Genomic DNA, 18,293 nt, shown 5'->3' with positions numbered 1-18,293 from the left:
TTCTTCCTTTCACTTTCTCTCTCTCTCTCTCTCACTCTCTCTCTCTCTCTCTCTTTGCCTTCAGGGTTATTGCTCGGGTTTGGTGCCTGCACTACAAATCCACTTCTGGAGGCCATTTTTTTCCCTTTTTGTTGCCCTTGTTTGTTATTGTTGTTGTTATTATTATTGTTATCATTGCTGTCATTGTTGTTGTATAGGACAGAAAAGAATGGAGAGAGGAGGGGAAGACAGAGAGAGGGAGAGAAAGATAGACACCTGCAGACCTGCTTCACCGCCTGTGAAGCGACTCCCCTGCAGGTAGGCAGCCAGGGGCTCAAACTAGGATTCTTATTCTGGTCCTTGTGCTTTGCACCATGTGCTACCACCCAGCCCCTCTTTCTCTCTTCTTTAACATTGCTGGGGCTTCAACACCTGGGCAAATTTTTTAAACAGAAAGAGAGAGGGAGAGGTGGCACAGCACCTAACCCTCCCCTGTAGTACACCTTGTGGTATACTGAGGGCTCAACACTGGGTCACATGCATGGTGGAGCAGATGCCTCCCTTGTGAGCTGTCTCACCAGTTCCCCTCCTGCCCCAAATTCTATTTTCTCCTACTCTCACCATTCCTTGGAAACCACTCATATTCAAACCAATTCTAGGGGCCAGTTGTTAGTTCCCACCTGTCCTGGCCTCTCAGCAGCATTCAGCACAGTTGTTCATCCTCTTAGAAATGGGCCTTCACTCAGCTTCCAGAACAGCTCTCTCTCTGGTTCCCACCTCCCCATAACTGCTTACCTGTTGATGGAGACATCCTTCTAGCTATGCTCCCAGTCTCATTCCCCCAGCCACCTGCCCTCATGTCCAGAATGGTTTTCCTAAGGCCCAAATCTCATATTTTCTTAATCATTTTACTTGGGAGTTAGTTGACACATGAGTACAGCTTCCCATCTCCCTATAATAGATGTAAGGACCCAAACTTAGGTCCTTTTCCACAATTATGCATGAGGACCCCAAAGCCCCACCAACCCTTTCCTTCCCCTACTTTCCCAGAGTCCTATGTTTTGGTCATAACCCTCCTTCAGTGCCCTGGAAGCTGGCCTCAACCCAGGATCATGCCTATGGCAAAGCAGTACACTATCCGAGAAAGTTATCTTGCCAGTGCTAGCAACCATTTCTAAGGACACCCAGCTAGTGTGAGTGACAGAGCTAGGATTCTAGGGCAGGTGCCAAAAGATACTCATGCATTTTTTTTTACCTTTTCTTAAAAATATATATCAGGGCTTAGTACATGCTCGTTACCACTGCTAAGTGACCTCCCAGGACAACATTATTATTATTATTATTACTATATTCAAGAGACTGAGACATTGAGAAGAGCGGCACCACAGCACTGTTCCACCATCACTGGAAGCCCCTTAGTACCTGTCCACAATGCTCCTATGTGGCAGGTAAGCTATCTCCTGCCCCCCCCCTTGCTTTTTCAATGGAAATTCACATGACATAGAAACTAGCCATTCATTTCACGCTGTGTAAATTATGGGATATATACTCCATAGAATTCTACTCTGCAATTAAAAATGATGATTTTATGTCCTCTGGGACAAAATGGACAGAACTGGAGGTGATTCTGCTTAGCACAATAAATAAAGAGATGAAAGACAACTACTGGGTAGTTTCACTTGTGTGTGAAATCTAAAGAACTGATGCACATGAATTTTCAAGAAAACAAAGAAAGAAAAGATAAGCAAAGTATTTCTAAGACTTTATGAGAATCATGGTGGTTACTTTGGGAGGTCAGTAGGTGGGGGCACAGACTTTGGTGGTGGGTGTGGTGTGGGACTACACACTACAATCTGACAATCAGATAGCCCACTATTAATCACAAATATAAGATAAGGAAAACAAATTAACCTTCCTAAAATGTACAGTTCAGCAGCATTTAGCACATTCACAGAGTTAAGGGATCACCACCTCAGTCTCATTTCCATTTCCATGACCCCAAAATAAAAACCCTAAACCCACTAGGCAGCCACCCCTGTCCTTTCTGCTTTCTTCACTCCTCTCAGCCATGCTGGAAGCTTCATCTTTGTGGTGGCCCTGATGCCAGGGGACAGTGGGAATGTGAACTACATCCTCCCTCCCTGCCTCAGGCCCTTTCCTGAAATACCCTAGAAGGTTGGCTCAAGAGCAGTCACCTTGCATCTCTACATGGTCTCTATACTTCTTGACAGCCTAGAACCTCTCTATATATATTTACTCTGCTATGCCCTGTCCTAACCACTTACCTTCCTTTCCAGGCCCAGTGTTGCTCTTCTGTGCAAACCCTGGAGTTCTGTTTGGAGGGAGCCCAGGTGCCCTGCCCTTACTACCATCTCCATGGTTACAGTGAGGAGCTGAGAAACCCCCTGCCCCAGGAGTCCTGGCCCCTCCCAGCATTCTCTCTCCCTTCCAGACCCTTGGTCTCATATACAGCTCTTGCTAAAGACAACACTGTCTTGGGATAGGGAGGGGAGGTGCTTTCTTTTCTTTTCTTTTCTTTTTTTTGCCCCGTCCCTACTCCCTCACTTCAGTCATCACAACTTCTCACTGGCAGCTGGAGAGGTAGTTCAGAAGTAGGAGTATCATGTTGGTCTGCCCTTACAGCAGACACACATGGCTCTGTAAGCCCACCAAGATTACAGACGTTTGGGGAGGTGCTTTCAACCCTATTCCCATTGTCCAAAGTTCCTGAGGGCTTCAACTGTAGGTGGCTATTGAGGATAATGACCAGGCTCAGTATGAGAAACCCATGAAATTCTGGTCAAAATCTATCTTTACTGAAGACACACTTGATTAGAGGCCTGGTGGTGGTGCATCTGGTTGAGTAAACACATCACAGTGTGTAAGGACCCAGGTTCAAAACCCCTGGTCCCCACTTGCAGGGGCAAAGCTTCCTAAATGATGAATTAGTATTGTAGGTCTCTCTCACACTTTCTTTCTCTCTCTCTCTCTCTTTCTTCCTATCTATCTCCCCCCTCCTTCTCAACTTCTCTTTGTCTCTGTCCAAAATAAATAAAATATATATTTTTTAAAAAACTGTGAGAAAACACACTTGTCTGCAATCTACTTGTCCCTTCAGACCCTTTGTCTCACAGAGCGAGGCTTCTGGAGTTGAAACATCTGAGTTTGACTAAAGTGTCTGCCCTTGCTGCAACCAGAGAGAAACCCAGCCTGACAACCCCTTGACAGGTTACCTGCAGGTTTCTGGATTAGTCCACATTAATAGTCAGAAAATTAACATTAACATTAACAAGGAAGAGACCCAAAGACCTCTTCCAGTAGCCGCTGGTGGTGGCAGCAGGGCTGACGAGAGTCTCTTTGCCACTTCCCTTCTGGACTGAGTGAGTCAGGTCTGGATCCCTGCTGCTATGGGGTCAGTTAGAACCTCAATCTAGGGGCCTGCAGGCTGGGGAAGTAGAATAATGTCTACTCAGTTTGTGGTGCTTATCAAGCACCTATATTTGTCACAAAGCAAGCACAAAAAGAAAGAGAGAGAGAGAGAGAAAGAAAGGAAAGAGAAAGGAAGGAAGGGAGGGAGGAAGAAGATCATTTACAATTAGCACTGCCATCTTGCTCTCTTGTGGAGGGCATGGTGTGGTGGGCTGGGCCTTGAGCTCAGTCAGTGAACCCACTCAGCCTGCCTCCCGCTGAGTCAGCATGTGCACATTTCTTGGGCCTCTCAGTCCCCTCTGTGAGTGCCCTTGCTTTTCAGAATTACCAAAGTCAAAATGAGATGATATGTGCTAGATGCCTGGCTTATGGTAAGCTCAATACATGCCAGCTGCATTTATTTCTGTTCAGTTGGTCTTCTAGGCATTATTTATTATTTGTTGTAGAAGTCTATTCCGGCTGTCTGGAGGTGTCTCAGATTATGAATGTCTGCATGCCCATATCTATAGGTTCGTGCTCCTCGGTCTATGCTCACATCTGACCCACTCCCCTCTACTCACTAAGTGAACAGCTCATCACTGAGACTCCCTTAGGGTTGGAGGTGAGACAGAAGAATTGCTGCCTTGTCTAAGCAGTGCCTGTGCCCATGTCTCAGTGTGTGCAAAGTGATGTATGCCTGAGGGTGAGTGTCTGTCTGTAGTGCTGCCTCCACAGTCTGTGTGTCTATATGTGAGTGTGTCCTTGTGGGTCTGAGTCTGCTTTGGGCTGCCACCACAGAATTTGTGTGGCTTAAACAATAGACATTTATTTTCTCACAGCTCTGGAAGTTGTAAGTTCATGATCAAAGTGTTAGCAAGTTTGGTTTCTGTGAAGACTGTCTTTTTGGCTTTGGGTAGACCCTCCCCTTTGCTATGTTCTCATATAGCCTTTTCTCTGGGGAGAGAGAGAGAGAGAGAGAGAGAGAGAGAGAGAGAGTGGAAAGCTGGTTTCTTTTCCTTTTCAAAAAATTTTTTATTAACTTTATTGATTGGATAGAGACAGTCAGAAATAGAGTGGGAAGGGGAGATAGAGAGGAAGAGAGACAGAGAGACACCTGCAGCCCTGTTTCACCACTTACAAAGCTTTCCCCCTGCTGGTGGGGACCGGGAGTTCGAACCTGGGTCTTTGTGCAATATAACATGTGCCCTCAACCAGGTGTACCACCACTGCCCCCTTTCTTCTTTTTCTTATAAGTGTACCAGTCCTAAGACTAGGGCTTCACCCTTAATCCCACTTACCTTTAATTACCTTCTTAGATGCACTATCTCTATATATACCCACAGTAGGAGTTAGGACTTCAGCATATGGAGGGTAGAGACACAATGTAATCCATAGCAATGTGAAAGTCTATGTATATGCATGCATGTGGTGGTTCATACGAATGCATCTAGGTCTGCCATGTGTCTATCTGTATTCATGTTTGTGTGTCTCTTTCTGAAGCTTGAGGCTGGGCGGGTGTGAGGAGCTGCACCTGCCAATCACCCCCTCCCACCTGAGGCCGGGGCGCCAACGGAATCCAGCGTGGGCTCCTCTGTGCCGATCAAGATCTATAAATAAAGTTGTCTCCCTGGCATGTTCCACACCACACGCGGCTCTTTAATAAAATTGGCTGAGATTTGTGGATAAGCCTGAAGCAAAGTCAATGCTTGGTGTCAATCCCACGCTAAGAGGGGCCTTCAGAGGTCAAGCTGCTTCCTGTATATGATTCCATATCAAAGCTCTGTCAGCTGAGCGCTAACCAGCTGCTGGAGCCCAGGGGGACGCCAGGCCCTGACCAGGTTGCCACTGGGCTCCTCAGTGGAGGTGTCAGTGTGGACAGTGGACAGGTGGTGAGGGACCCAGACTTCCTATGGAACTCAGCTCTTCAGGGGCTAGGGGACAGATTCTTTCCAGCCACCCTGTCTAAGCAGCAGGGAGGGAGAAGGAAGCAGCATCTCCCCGGAGGTTTACCAAATCTTTCTTTCGGGGGTCTAGATAATGCTAAGGGGGTGCAGCCAGCACCTTCCCTGGTCTCTGCTACACCCCCAGGCTGCAGGGAGCCTCTGCTCAAAGCCATGGGCACAGTCTCAGGACAGGTGGCAGGGAACACAGGGCTGATTGGGGAGGAAGAACATCTAATAGGCATGCTGGCCACACTCAGTGAGGCAGAAAGAGGGGAAATCAAAAGAAGTTTGGTTTAATTAAGTATCAGGGAATATTTATGCAACTTCCTCTCCTTGTCATAAATATTAATGAGGGCAGCCAGCAGCCAGCTCCACCAGCATCCAATGGCCCACTAGCGGACTGGGGAGAGTGAGGGGGACAGGGCCAAGGGTGCAGTGGGAAGGCAGCTATCTGTCTTACACACACACACACACGCACACGCACACGCACACGCACACGCACACGCACACACACACACACTGGATCTGGCAGTACCACCAATCTGTGATAAGCAGTGGACTGAGTCCCCTGCCAGGCACTTAACTATTCAGTCAGGAGGTTCAGGAGAGAGATTCAGCCCCCTTTTACCCCCCTTGCCCACCCCCCCCCATCAGTCTGGTGTTTGAAGTGGGCCTCTGTCCAGTCAGCCTCACCCCCTCTTCTTGTGACTGAGTCATTTCTACTTAAGGGGACATAGGAATGTATGGCAGCAGGTGACAGGGTGGCCACATCTGGAGAACTGGGAAGACACGGGCAGCACCTGTGCTGGGAGTTCTGAGGATAGCGGGGAGGGAGTGATGTGACTATAAATGAAACTGAGAGGGAGGTGGCTCACCAAAGATTCACAGGGATAGAATGGTATGGTGCAATGGGGCAGGAAGGGCAGTGACCACCAGACAAACCCCACTAAGACTCTGGGCCTGGCTCTCCAGGGAAGCAGAGTCCATGGAGATTCATGACAAGGAATGGGCCTGAATTCAGATTATGGATGTTGACAAGGCCTCAAATCTGCAGTCACCAAGCTAAGGGCCCAGGGGAAGCCAAGTGATGGGTCCCACTGAAAGTCAACAGTCTGTGGGACAATGTTTCTGTTCTAGTACAAATGCAGGGACACTACTGTCCCATCACAGCAGCCAGGAAGGAGGTGTCCCCTTATTTGTGAGAGAGTTGGCCTTTTGGTTTTCTAGCTAGGCCTTCAGCTGATGGGATAAGGTCTACCCACACTGCGGAGCGCAATCTTCTTTATTTGTTTTACTTATTCAAGCATCAGTCTCATTCCCACCCTTGTCTCCTCAGACATTCCCAGAGTAACGGCCAACCAAGTATCTGGGTATTCCATGTTGACACATAAAAGTTGACACATAAAATTAACTCTCACAGGGTTCGTTAAGCTTTACTTAATCCAGCAGGGAAGCACAGGGGACAGCCAGGTGACAGAGCAAGGCCACTGAAGCTTTCACCTAACCCTCAGCATCTTCAGTCAGTGGTTAAGATGCTTTGGGCTCTCTGTGCACAAAGCCACGTAGGGGCAGGTATCAAGAGTGGTCAATCAGGGACCTAGTGCACTGGAGGAGTGAATGGTAAAGGGACCAGAAGGGATGGCAGTCCTTTCCCTGGGTGGGGATCAGCGTGGCATGGAGAATGAGTCCAAGAGCAAGAACTTCACTGCCCTCTAGCTCCATTGACAGATACTGACAGAACTCCTACTCTGTGTCCCACATAGGTTCACCTGAGTCCCTCTCATTGGCTGTGCCCCAGATGCTCTGGTATCATGCCTCAGGGACTGTCAGCAACTTCTTGGCACAACTACTGTCTTGGAGATTACAGATAAGGAGAGACCATAATTATAGTTCCATAAAGAGTATTTTCACTGTTGGGGGCTGGGTGGTAGCGCAGTGGGTTAAGTACACACGAAGCACAAGGACAGGAATAAGGATTCCATTTCGAGCCCCCGGTTTCCCACCTGAGGAGAGTCGCTCACAAGTGGTGAAGCAGGTCTGCAGGAGTCTATCTTTCTCTCCCCCTTTCTCTCTGTCTTCCCCTCCTCTCTCCATTTCTCTCTGTCATATCCCACAACAACAACATCAATAACAACAATAATAATAACCACCACCACCACAACAACAAAAAGGCAACAAAAGGGGAAAAAAGTATTTTCACTGCCTAGAATTCCTCTCTTCTCTCTGCATTCTTCACCTCCAGCCCCTGACAGCCAACAATCTTCTGTTCCCATAAGTTTTGCCTTTTCCCGATTGTCATGCCAGATAGTTGGAATGATACATTTATGTAGCCTTCATAGGTTGACGTTTTTTGACCTAGTAATGTGCATTTAAGTTTTCTCCATGTGTTTTTATGGCTCAGTAACTGATGAATTTTTGTTGCTTTGTAATATTCCATTGTCTGGATGAGCCACAAGTTATTACCCATTTACCTACGAAAGGGTATAGTAGTAGCTTCCAGGTTTGGGCAATGATGAATAATAATGTTGCTATAAACACCTGACTGCAGTTTTTTTTTGTGGAGGCATAAATTTTGGACTCCTTTGCATAAATGCCAAAGAGCATGATTACTGTATTGTGTGGTAAGAATTTGCTTAGCTTTGTAGGAAACCAACAAACTATTTTCCAAAGTAACTACTACTGTTTTGCATTCCCATTAGCAACGAGTGCGAATTCCTGCTGCTCCACAGTCATGCCACTACTCATCAGTGTTCTGAACTTGGGGCCATTCTACCATCTCAAACTGTTGTTTTAATTTGCATCTGCCTAGCTGGTGTCTGCTGTGGAGTAAATATAGACATTTTAAATTTTATAGTTTTTTCAATGCATTTAGATATTTTCTCATATCCATGTCGACATAGTGTGTTACCAAGATTTGGATGCTTGGCAAGCTGATAGAAACAGGGCATCGTGAGGTAGACTTTCAAGCTTGTTATGTAAGATGGAATAATGTTTCCTTGCTTAAGAGTTATGTGGGGTCTGGAAGCTAGCACAGGAGTTATGCAGAAAACATTCTAATGCTTGAGGCTCCAAGGCCCCAGGTTCAGTCCTAGCATAAGTATCAATATAAGCTGAGATGGTGCTCTAGTTAAAAGAAAAATACATTTAAAAAAATGTTTTGGGGTAGGGAGATGACATAATGGCTATGTAAAAGACTTTCATGCCTAAGGCTCCCAGGCACCAGGTTCCATCCTCAGCACCACCATACATTCTCATTAGAGTTGAGTAGTGCTCTGAGAGAGTAAATTAATAAGTAATTTAAAATAGTCTTTTTGGAAAACAGGATTCAAGTCCTTTACCCTGAGAGACAATGGGCTTTTAAAAAAGGATTTGAAAGGATTCTTTAAACAAATAAGTCACTGGTCTAACTCTTCCTTGTGTTACTTGCTATCTTTATTTTTCTTTCTTTTTTAAAAAATATTTATTTATTTATTTATTCCCTTTTGTTGCCTTGTTGTTTTTTATTATTGTAGTTATTATTGATGTCATTGTTGTTGAATAGGACAGAGAGAAATGGAAAGAGGAAGGGAAGACAGAGACAAAGATAGACACTGCAGTCCTGCTTCACCCCTTGTGAAATGACTCCCCTGCAGGTAGGGGGCCAGGGGCTTGAACCAGGATCCTTCAGTTGGTCTTTGTGCTTTGAACCACCTGCACTTAAATCACTGCACTACCGCCAGACTCCCATCTATTTTTTCTTTACTGTGAAATAACTTAATTTAATAATTAGTTTTATCTCTTCATAATGTTTTTACTTGAGAATTTTGATATTTTATTTGTTCATTTGATTCATTAGCTAGAAAAAGACAGACATTGAGAGGAAATGGGGAGGTAGAGGGAGGAGAGTCACCTGTAGCAGTGCTTTACCACTTGTGAAGCTTCCCTCCTGCCGGTGGAGACCAGGGGCTCGAGCCTGAATCCTTATGCACCGTAATGTATGCACTCAACTAGGTGCACCACTGCCTGGTCACCTTTATTTGAATTTTTAATATTTGAATTATATAGAATTAAGGAAGGAAGGACCCCAGTTCACCCTTTTCCAAATAGTTGCCCATTTGTCCCAATTTATTAACAAACCCATCTTTTCCCCTTGGATCAGAAATGCTTCCTTTATCGTATGTCAAGTTCTCATTTCTTACTAGATGTGTTCTGGATAATTTTAGATCAGTTGGCCAGTTTTTCTACTCTGGCACCACAAAGCCTACTATTCAGCAAGTATGATGCTGAAAAATCAACAATTTATCGTAGATTTATAGGAGAGGTGAGGATACAGGGCAAACCACAGGTCCCAAAATTGAGTGAGAGATACAGATGAATACAGGAAGCCATAACTTACCTGAACAGATTCTTTATATTTATTTATTTATTTATTTATTTAAAAAAGGAGATATTAACAAAACTGTAGGATAGGAGGGGTACAACTCCACACAATTCCCACCACCAGATCTCTATATCCCATCCTCTCCCCTGATAGCTTTCCCATTCTCTATCCCTTGGGAGTATGGACCCAAGGTCATTGTGGGTTGCAGAAGGTGGAAGGTCTGGCTTCTGTAATTGCTTTCCCGCTGAACATGGCCGTTGACTGGTCAGTCCATACTCCCAGTCTGCCTCTCTCTTTCCCTAGTAGGGTGGGTCTCTGGGGAAGCGGAGCTCCAGGACACACTGGTGGGGTCGTCAGTCCAGGGAAGCCTGGTTGGCATCATGATGGCATCTGGAACCTGGTGGCTAAAAAAAGACTTAACATACAAAGCCAAACAAATAGTTGAACAATTACAGACCTAAAGGCAGATGAAGTGTTAGGGGTTACTCACTGCGGACAATTGTGTACTTTTGCTTTCAGGTATATATATTATGCCCTAGTTTATGGATACATGTGAACATATGCTGTATCTCAGGGGACCTGGTCTATATTTAGGTTTTGGGACTTTGTTAGGAAGTGCACTGCCTGGAATGGAATTAGAGAATACTATGAAAGGAAAGGTCTTACCTGAGTAATAAAGCTGAAGGTTGTCATTCCACACCTGAAGTCTCTGGTCACAGTCTGAAGTGAAGCATGCTGGGGTGGCACTTGTTGTGTTGCGATCTGTGGATGCAATGTTATTTGATTTGAATTGAGAGCAGCATGCAGAAAAGTGGACCTCACCCTAAGGTTCCAGGACTGGGGAAAATATAGGCTCTGTAGTAGAAAAGTGAGGCTCCTGCTGTCTTAGGGTTCAAGAAGACAATGAATAGTTATTGTTATCATCACATTATTTGGTGATAGGGTTAACTTTGAAAAGTCCCTTTGTTAGGGTTTGCTATACAATACCCAACATCTTGTATATAGTTGTGCCACCAGTTGCTTCTGCCTGAACAGATTCTTAAGTAGGAACTGCCAGTGCTAGAGTAGGAAAACAACAACTGCCATTATTGGAGACTTCACCTGGATGTGTCTGAGAGTTCAAAAACTCTGTGAGAGGATTAGTGAAATAGTTCAAGTGGGTAACATGCTGCTTTGCCATGTGTGTGATCTAGATTCCCTGTCTCTATCTAAAAATAAATAAATGTTCATTTATTTTAATCAGAGCACTGCTCAACTCTAGTTTATGGTGGAGGATTGAACCTGCAACTTTGGAGCCTCAGGCATGAAAGTGTTTTGCATTACCATTATGATGTCTCTCCCCCTCTTGTTTCCTAAAGCCTTATCTTTATTAACAGATGTGAGGTGCCACTGAGAGATCTCCTTGACCCAATATTCTATTCTATGTTTTTTGAGATAGATCAGAGAGAGTCAAAGACAATCATAGCATAGCTCCTTCAACAAGGGCTCTTACCCCAATGGCAGCCGTAGTGCTCCTGTGTGTGTGTGTGTGTGTGTTTGGCCCCAACACTGTGAGGCATGCACTTTACTGGGTGAGCTATCTCCTGACCCTACAATAGTCCTTTTCCCCCAGAAAATCATGTCTATCAAGACAAAAGTCACAGGGCATATTAAAAGACAAAAGACACAGTTTGAAGAAACAGTAAACCTAAGAAGTACATATGGCAGGGATGTTGGAATCATCTGGACAGGAATTTAAGACATCTGTGATTAGTATATTGATATTAGTATATTAATAATATGGAACATCTAGGCAATGTAGGCAGAAAATTCAAATTCTGAGACTAAACAAATAAATGTTACAGATAGGTTGTTCTATTTCTGTATTAAGTTTAGATAGTGGGGGCTACTAAGCAGCAGCAGCTGTGTTTCTCTCTTCTCCTCTTCCCTCCGCAGTAAACTAGGAACATCTAAGAATTTTAAGAACCCACCAAATCACCAGTGAGTGCAAACACATGTGGCTCGTGGGCAGAGAGGAGCCTAAGGAAAGATTCCTGGGGCAAAAGCCCATATCTACTCAGGAGCAGCTGGTAACTGTCTGGCAGTTAGCTAGTTGAGGTACCAACTCCAGGCTGTTTTACTAACAAAAAGACTGCTGAAGGAAGGAGAGGACTCACCTAAGGTTCACCAAATACAACTGTGAGTCTCCATCGCCACTGCCCCTCAAAGGCTGGAACAGCAGCCGGGAGACCCCATGCTGACATTGGGGGCAGGGGCAGAGAATTGGCCCAGAAACTCAGGAGAATATCCATACCCTGGTGGGCTAGAGGTGGGGCTGTATAGTGAGAACCGTTCCATACTGTTCTCCTGATGAATTGGGAAGACATAGTGAATCACTGCCACAGAACCCACAGAGTATAAACGGGACTTGTTTGGCAACTCACAGGGCCAAGTACTTTCAGCTGAAAGAGCAGCTGAATTGAGCCTGGTGCTTTGGATCCTTAGGGTGTGGGAATCTGTGCATAACCACCATGTTACCTCTCTGACACCGTGCTTTATCTCTTGGTCAGTAGTGAGGGATTAAGATAAGAAGCCTACTTATAGTTAAAAAGCCCTCAGTCTCCGATAGCCTGCAGGGAAGAAAATTAATAAAAGAGGTTTTAACAGCCACTATACTACAACTCAGGGACTGAGATAATAGTGAATCAACTGCTAATCTCCACAACTTTAAACTCTTTAAGTACCTTACTTAGACAGGAGTCAATCCAGGCAAGAGTGATGAGTAATTTGAAAAGTAACGAGAGAGGGACCTCATAACATACTATATAGAATGGTTAAACCAACAAGAGGAAATATTGGAGAAATGAATCAGAATAAGAGTACAGATAAAAGCCCCCCAAAGGTTGAACCACACAATAGTGAGGTCAACATCTAAACGCTTGTTAAGGAAATAGTCACAGGAGTGATTAAAGAGTTTGAAGGAATTGTCATCAGAAATGGGGAAACAACAAATGAGACTCTGGAAGAAAACAGAGCTGAAAGCTGAAATTGCTGAGCTAAGAACACAACTAGTTGAACAGGCTAAAACAGTATCAGAACAGGGTAACAAAATAGCTGAGCTACAGAAAACAGTAGAGGAGAGAGAGAATATAATCTATGAGGCTGAAAACAGAATTAGCAAGATCGAGGATAATTAGAGAAAACTAAGAAAGAAATAAGAGATCTCAAAAAAAAAAAAGATTAGGAGATGCTGAAAATAACACCAGAGACCTATGGGATGACTTCAAAAGAAATAATATATGTATTATTGGCTTACCAGAGGAAGAAAGAGAGGGAGGAGAAGAAAGCGGTCTTTAGGATATAATAGCTGAAAACTTCTCTAGTCTAGACAACATCAAAGACATAAAGGTTCAAGAAGCCCAGAGGGTCCCAAACAGAATTAACCCAGACTTAAAGACAACAAGACACATCATATTTAGAATAGAAAGGAATAAGGATAAAGAAAAGATCCTGAAGGCTGCAAGAGAAAAACAAAGAGTCACCTACAGAGGAAAACCCATAAGATTAGCAGCAGACTTTTCCACATAAACACTACAGGCCAGAAGGGAATGGCAAGATATCTATCAAGTGCTCAATGAGAAAGGCTTTCAACAAGGACTACTATATCCTGCTAGACTGTCATTCAGATTAGATGGAGGCATCAAAACCTTCTCAGACAAGCAATAGTTGAAGGAATTAACTATCATGAAGCCTGCCCTGCAAGAAGTTCTGAAAGTCTTCTATAAAAAGTCAGACCACCATAAATATGTCATATATTAGAACACTCTAAAAATCTACAAGAATGGCATTAAAAATCTTTAATCTATCATATAAATAAATTTCAATGGCCTGAATTCACCTGTTAAAAGGCACAGAGTAGGAAGATGGATCAGAAAACACAACCCAACAATATGCTGTGTACAGGAAACTTGCCTAACTCAACAAGACAAACACAGACTCAAAGTGAAAGGATGGAAAAATCATACAAGCCAATGGCCTACAAAAAAAGGACAGGAACAGCTATTCTCATATTTGACATGATAGACTTTAAATAAATAAAATTTAAAAAGATAGAAATGGACATTACTTAATACTTAAGGAAGATCAGTCAACCAATATGACTTAACAATTATTAACATCTATGCACCTAATGAGAGGCCATCTAAATACATCAAACATCTATTGAAAGAGCTACAGCAATATACTAACAACAACACAGTAATAGTAGGGAACTTCAACATCCCACTCTCTCAACTTGACAGATCATCCAGGCAGAAAATCAATAAAGAAATGAGGGAGCTAAATGAAGAGATAGATAAACTAGAACTATTGGACATTTTCAGAGTTATTCACCCCAAGAAACTGGAATACACATTCTACTCAAGGATAGACCATATGTTAGGCCACAAAGACAGCATTAACAAATTCAAAAGCATTGAAATTAACCCGAGTCTTGTCAGATCACAGTGGAATTAAACTAATACTTATCAAAAAACCAAATATTAGTAATAGTCCCTAAATGTGGAAGTTTCAAAGTATACTACATAACAACTACTGGGTCAAAGAGGAAATAAAGGAAGAAATCAAAATGTTCCAAGTATTCAATGAAAATGAAGACACAAGCTATCAAAATACTTGGGACACAACTAAGGCAGTACTGACAGGGAAGTTCATAGCCATATAAGCACACATTGGGAAACAAGAAAAAGCACAAATAAACAGCCTGATTGCACATCTTAAAGATCTAGAAGAAGAAGAACAAAGGAACCCTAGAGCAACCATAAGGACAGGTATAACTAAAGATAGGGCATAAATAAATAACATTGAAAATAATAAAACCATACAAAAGATCAACGAAAGTAAATGTTGGTTCTTCGAAAAAGTGAACAAAATCGACAAACCTTTAGTCAGACTCACAAAGCAAAAAAATGGAGAAGATTCAAATAAATTGAATAGTAAATGAAAGAGGAGATATCACAACAGACACCACAGAAATTCAACATATCATGTGAGGCTTCTATGAACAACTATATATGCCACCAAGCTAGAAAACCTGGAAGAAATGGATGATTTCCTAGGTACCCACAAACTTCCAAAATTAAATAAAGAGGAACTAGATAATATGAACAGGCTCATCATAGCCAACAAAATTAAATCAGTTATCAAAAACCTCCCCAAGAATAAAAGTCCTGGACTTTTATTCTGGACTTTACAAATGAATTCTACAAAATCTTCAAAGAAGAAATAATACCTCTATTTTTAAAAGTCTTCCAGAATACTAGAGGCACTGGAATACTCCCTTTCAGCTTCTATGAAGCCAACATCATTCTGATACAAAAAGCAGACAGGAACAAAACCAAAAAAGAAAACTACAGACCAATATCTCTGATGAATATAGATGCTAAAAGATTAAACAAAATTTCAGCCAACCAGATACAGCAGTATATTAAAAGGATTATTCATCACGACCATGTGGGGTTTATCCCAGAGATGCAAGGTTAATTTAAGATACGTAAATCAATCAATGTAATCCACCACATCAATAAAAGCAAGACCAAAAACCACATGGTTATATCAATAGATGCAGAGAAAGCCTTTGACAAAATACAACATTCCTTTATGATCAAAAGTCTACAAAACTATGGGAATAGATGGAAAATTCCTCAAGATAGTGGAGTCTATATATAGCAAACCTACAGCCAACATCATACTCAATGGTGAAAAACTGGAAGCATTTCCCCTCATATCAGGTACTAGACAGGGATGCCCACACTCACCATTACTATTCAACATAGTGTTGGAAGTTCTTGCCATAGCAATCAAGCAGGAGCAAGGAATTAAAGGCATACAGACAGGAAAAGAAGAAGTTAAACTCTCCCTATTTGCAGATGACATGATAGTATACATAGAAAACCCTAAAGAATCCAGCAAGAAGCTTTTGGAAATCATCAGAAAATACAGTAAGGTGCCAGGCTACAAAATTAACATTCAAAAGTCAGTGGCATTCCTCTATGCAAACACTAAGTTGGAAGAAGATGAAATCAATTCCTTTTACTATAGCAACAAAAGCAATAAAATACCTAAGAATAAACCTAACCAATGAAGTGAAAGACTTGTATACTGAAAAGTATGAGTCATTACTCAAGGAAATTGAAAAAGACACAAAGAAGTGGAAAGATAGTCCATGTTCATGGGTTGGAAGAAGTAGCATCATCAAAATGAATATGCTACCCAGAGCCATCTACAGATTTAATGCTATTCGCATCTAGATTCCAACCACATATTTTAGGAGAATAGAGCAAATGCTACAAATGTTTATCTGGAACCAGAAAAGACCTAGAATTCCCAGAACAATCTTGAGAAGAAAGAACAGAACTGGAGGCATCACACTCCCAGATCTCAAATTGTATTATAGGGCCTTTGTCATCAAAACTGCTTGGTACTGGAACATGAATAGACACACTGACCAGTGGAATAGAATTGAGAGCCTAGAACTAAGCCCCCACACCTATGGACATCTAATCTTTGACAAAGGTGCCCAGAGTATGAAATGGGGAAAGCAGAGTCTCTTCAACAAATGGGTTTGGAAAAAAGGGTTGAAACATGCAGAAGAATGAAACTGAACCACTATATTTCACCAAACACAAAAGTAAATTCTATTTGGATCAAGGAATTGAATGTTAGACCAGAAGCTATCAGATACTTAGAGGAAAATATTGGCAGGACTCTTTTTCATATAAATTTCAAAGACATCTTCAGTGAAACGAATCCAATTACAAAAAAGACTAAGGCAAGAGTTAACCAATGGAACTACATCAAATTAAAAAGCAAAAGAGCAAAAGGGAAAAAAAAACAGCAAGAAAAAAACCAATGCCCAAAGAAACCTCTCACAGACTAGGAGAAGATCTTTACATGCCATATATCAGACAAGAGTTTAATAACCAAAATATATAAAGAGCTCAACAACAAGAAAACAGATGACCCCATCCAAAATTGGGGAGAGAACATGGACAGAATATTCACCACAGAAGAGATCCAGAAGGCTGAGAAATACATGAAAAAAAAAAAAAGTTCCATGTCACTGATTGTCAGAGAAATGAAAATAAAAACAAGAATGAGATACCACTTCACTCTTGTGAGAATGTCATATATCGGAAAAGGTAGCAGCAGAAAATGCTGGAGAGGTTGTGGGATCAAAGGAACCCTCCTGCACTGCTGGTGGGAATGTAAATTGGTCCAACCTCTGTGGAGAGCAGTCTGGAGAACTCTCAAAAGGCTAGAAGTGGACCTACCCTAGCACCCTACAATTCCTCTCCTGGGGATATATTCTAAGGAGCCCAACACACCTATCCAAAAAGACTTGTGTATACCTATGTTCATAGCAGCACAGTTTGTAATAGCCAAACTTGGGAGCAACCCAGGTGTCCAACAACAGATAAGTGGCTCAGCAAGTTGTGGTATATATACAATGGAATACTACTTAGCTATTAAAAATATGGGGGTTGTATTATTATATGGAAAATGTTATGCATGTACAAACTATTGTATTTACTGTCAAATGTAAAACATTAATTCCCCCAACAAAGAAATTTTTTTTAAAAAAATAGTGATTTCACTGTTTTCAGCCTATCTTGGATGGAGCTTGAAAAAAATCACATTAAGTGAAATAAGTCAGAAACAGAAGGATGAATATGGGCTGACCTCACTCTTCCGCGGAAATTGAAAAAAAAACAAGATCAGAAGAGAAAACACTAAGCAGAACCTGGACTGGAGTTGGTGTATTGCACCAAAGTAAAAGACTGCTGGGTTGGTTGGGGGCAGAACACAGGTCCTGGAGGTCCTGGAAAAGGATGCACAGTACCTAGTGGGGGTTGTACTGTTATGTAAAAAACTGAGAAATGTTATGCATGTACAAACTATTGTATTCACTGTCAACTGTAAAATATTAATTCCCCTGGGAGTTGGGCGGTAGCAGCAAGTTAAGCGCACGTGGCGGTGTAAGGATCCCTCTTCGAGCCCCCCAGCTCCCCACCTGCAGGGGTGTCACTTCAAAGGGAGTGAAGCAAGTCTGCAGGAGTCTTCCTCTCCCCATCTCTGTCTTCCCCTCTCTCTCCGTTTCTCTCTGTCCTATCCAATGACATCAACATCAACAACAATAAGAACTACAACAATAAAACAATAAGGGCAACAAAAGGAAATAAATAAATATAAAAAATAAATAAAAACAAAAAATATTAATTTCCCCAATAAAGGAAAAAAAATTTTTTTAAATGTTACAGATAAAGCTACTGCAACAGAAATGAAGAATGTCTTTGATAGGCATATTAGTAGACTGTACTTAGCTCAGGAAAGAATTTTGGAGCTTGGGGGTATATCAATAAATGCCCATAAAACAGGGGCCAGGTGGTGGTGCACTGGGTTAAGCTCATATAGTACAAAGTGCAAGGACCTGTGTAAGGTTCCCAGTTTGAGCCCCACTCCCCACCTGTAGGGGTATGACTTCACAAGCATCAAAGCAGGTCTGCAGGTGTCTTTCTCTCCCTCTCTCTGCCTCCCCCTCCTCTCTCAATTTCTCTCTGTCCTAT

General features: G+C 42.5%; 1 non-coding gene across 1 annotated transcript; it reads right to left on the bottom strand.

The window, feature by feature from the left end:
- Nucleotides 1-2,445: 2,445 nt before the first annotated feature.
- Nucleotides 2,446-2,724, bottom strand: LOC132541152 (small nucleolar RNA U85). Its single transcript, XR_009552320.1, has one exon. It is a non-coding gene; the product is annotated as a small nucleolar RNA U85 (small nucleolar RNA).
- Nucleotides 2,725-18,293: the final 15,569 nt, after the last annotated feature.

This window comes from Erinaceus europaeus, chromosome 10 (assembly GCF_950295315.1).
Source record: "Erinaceus europaeus chromosome 10, mEriEur2.1, whole genome shotgun sequence".
In the NCBI taxonomy this organism is placed as follows: Eukaryota; Metazoa; Chordata; class Mammalia; order Eulipotyphla; family Erinaceidae; genus Erinaceus; species Erinaceus europaeus.
The sequence above is the reverse complement of the archived record's forward strand: the minus strand, read 5'-3'. Positions and strand labels throughout refer to the sequence as shown.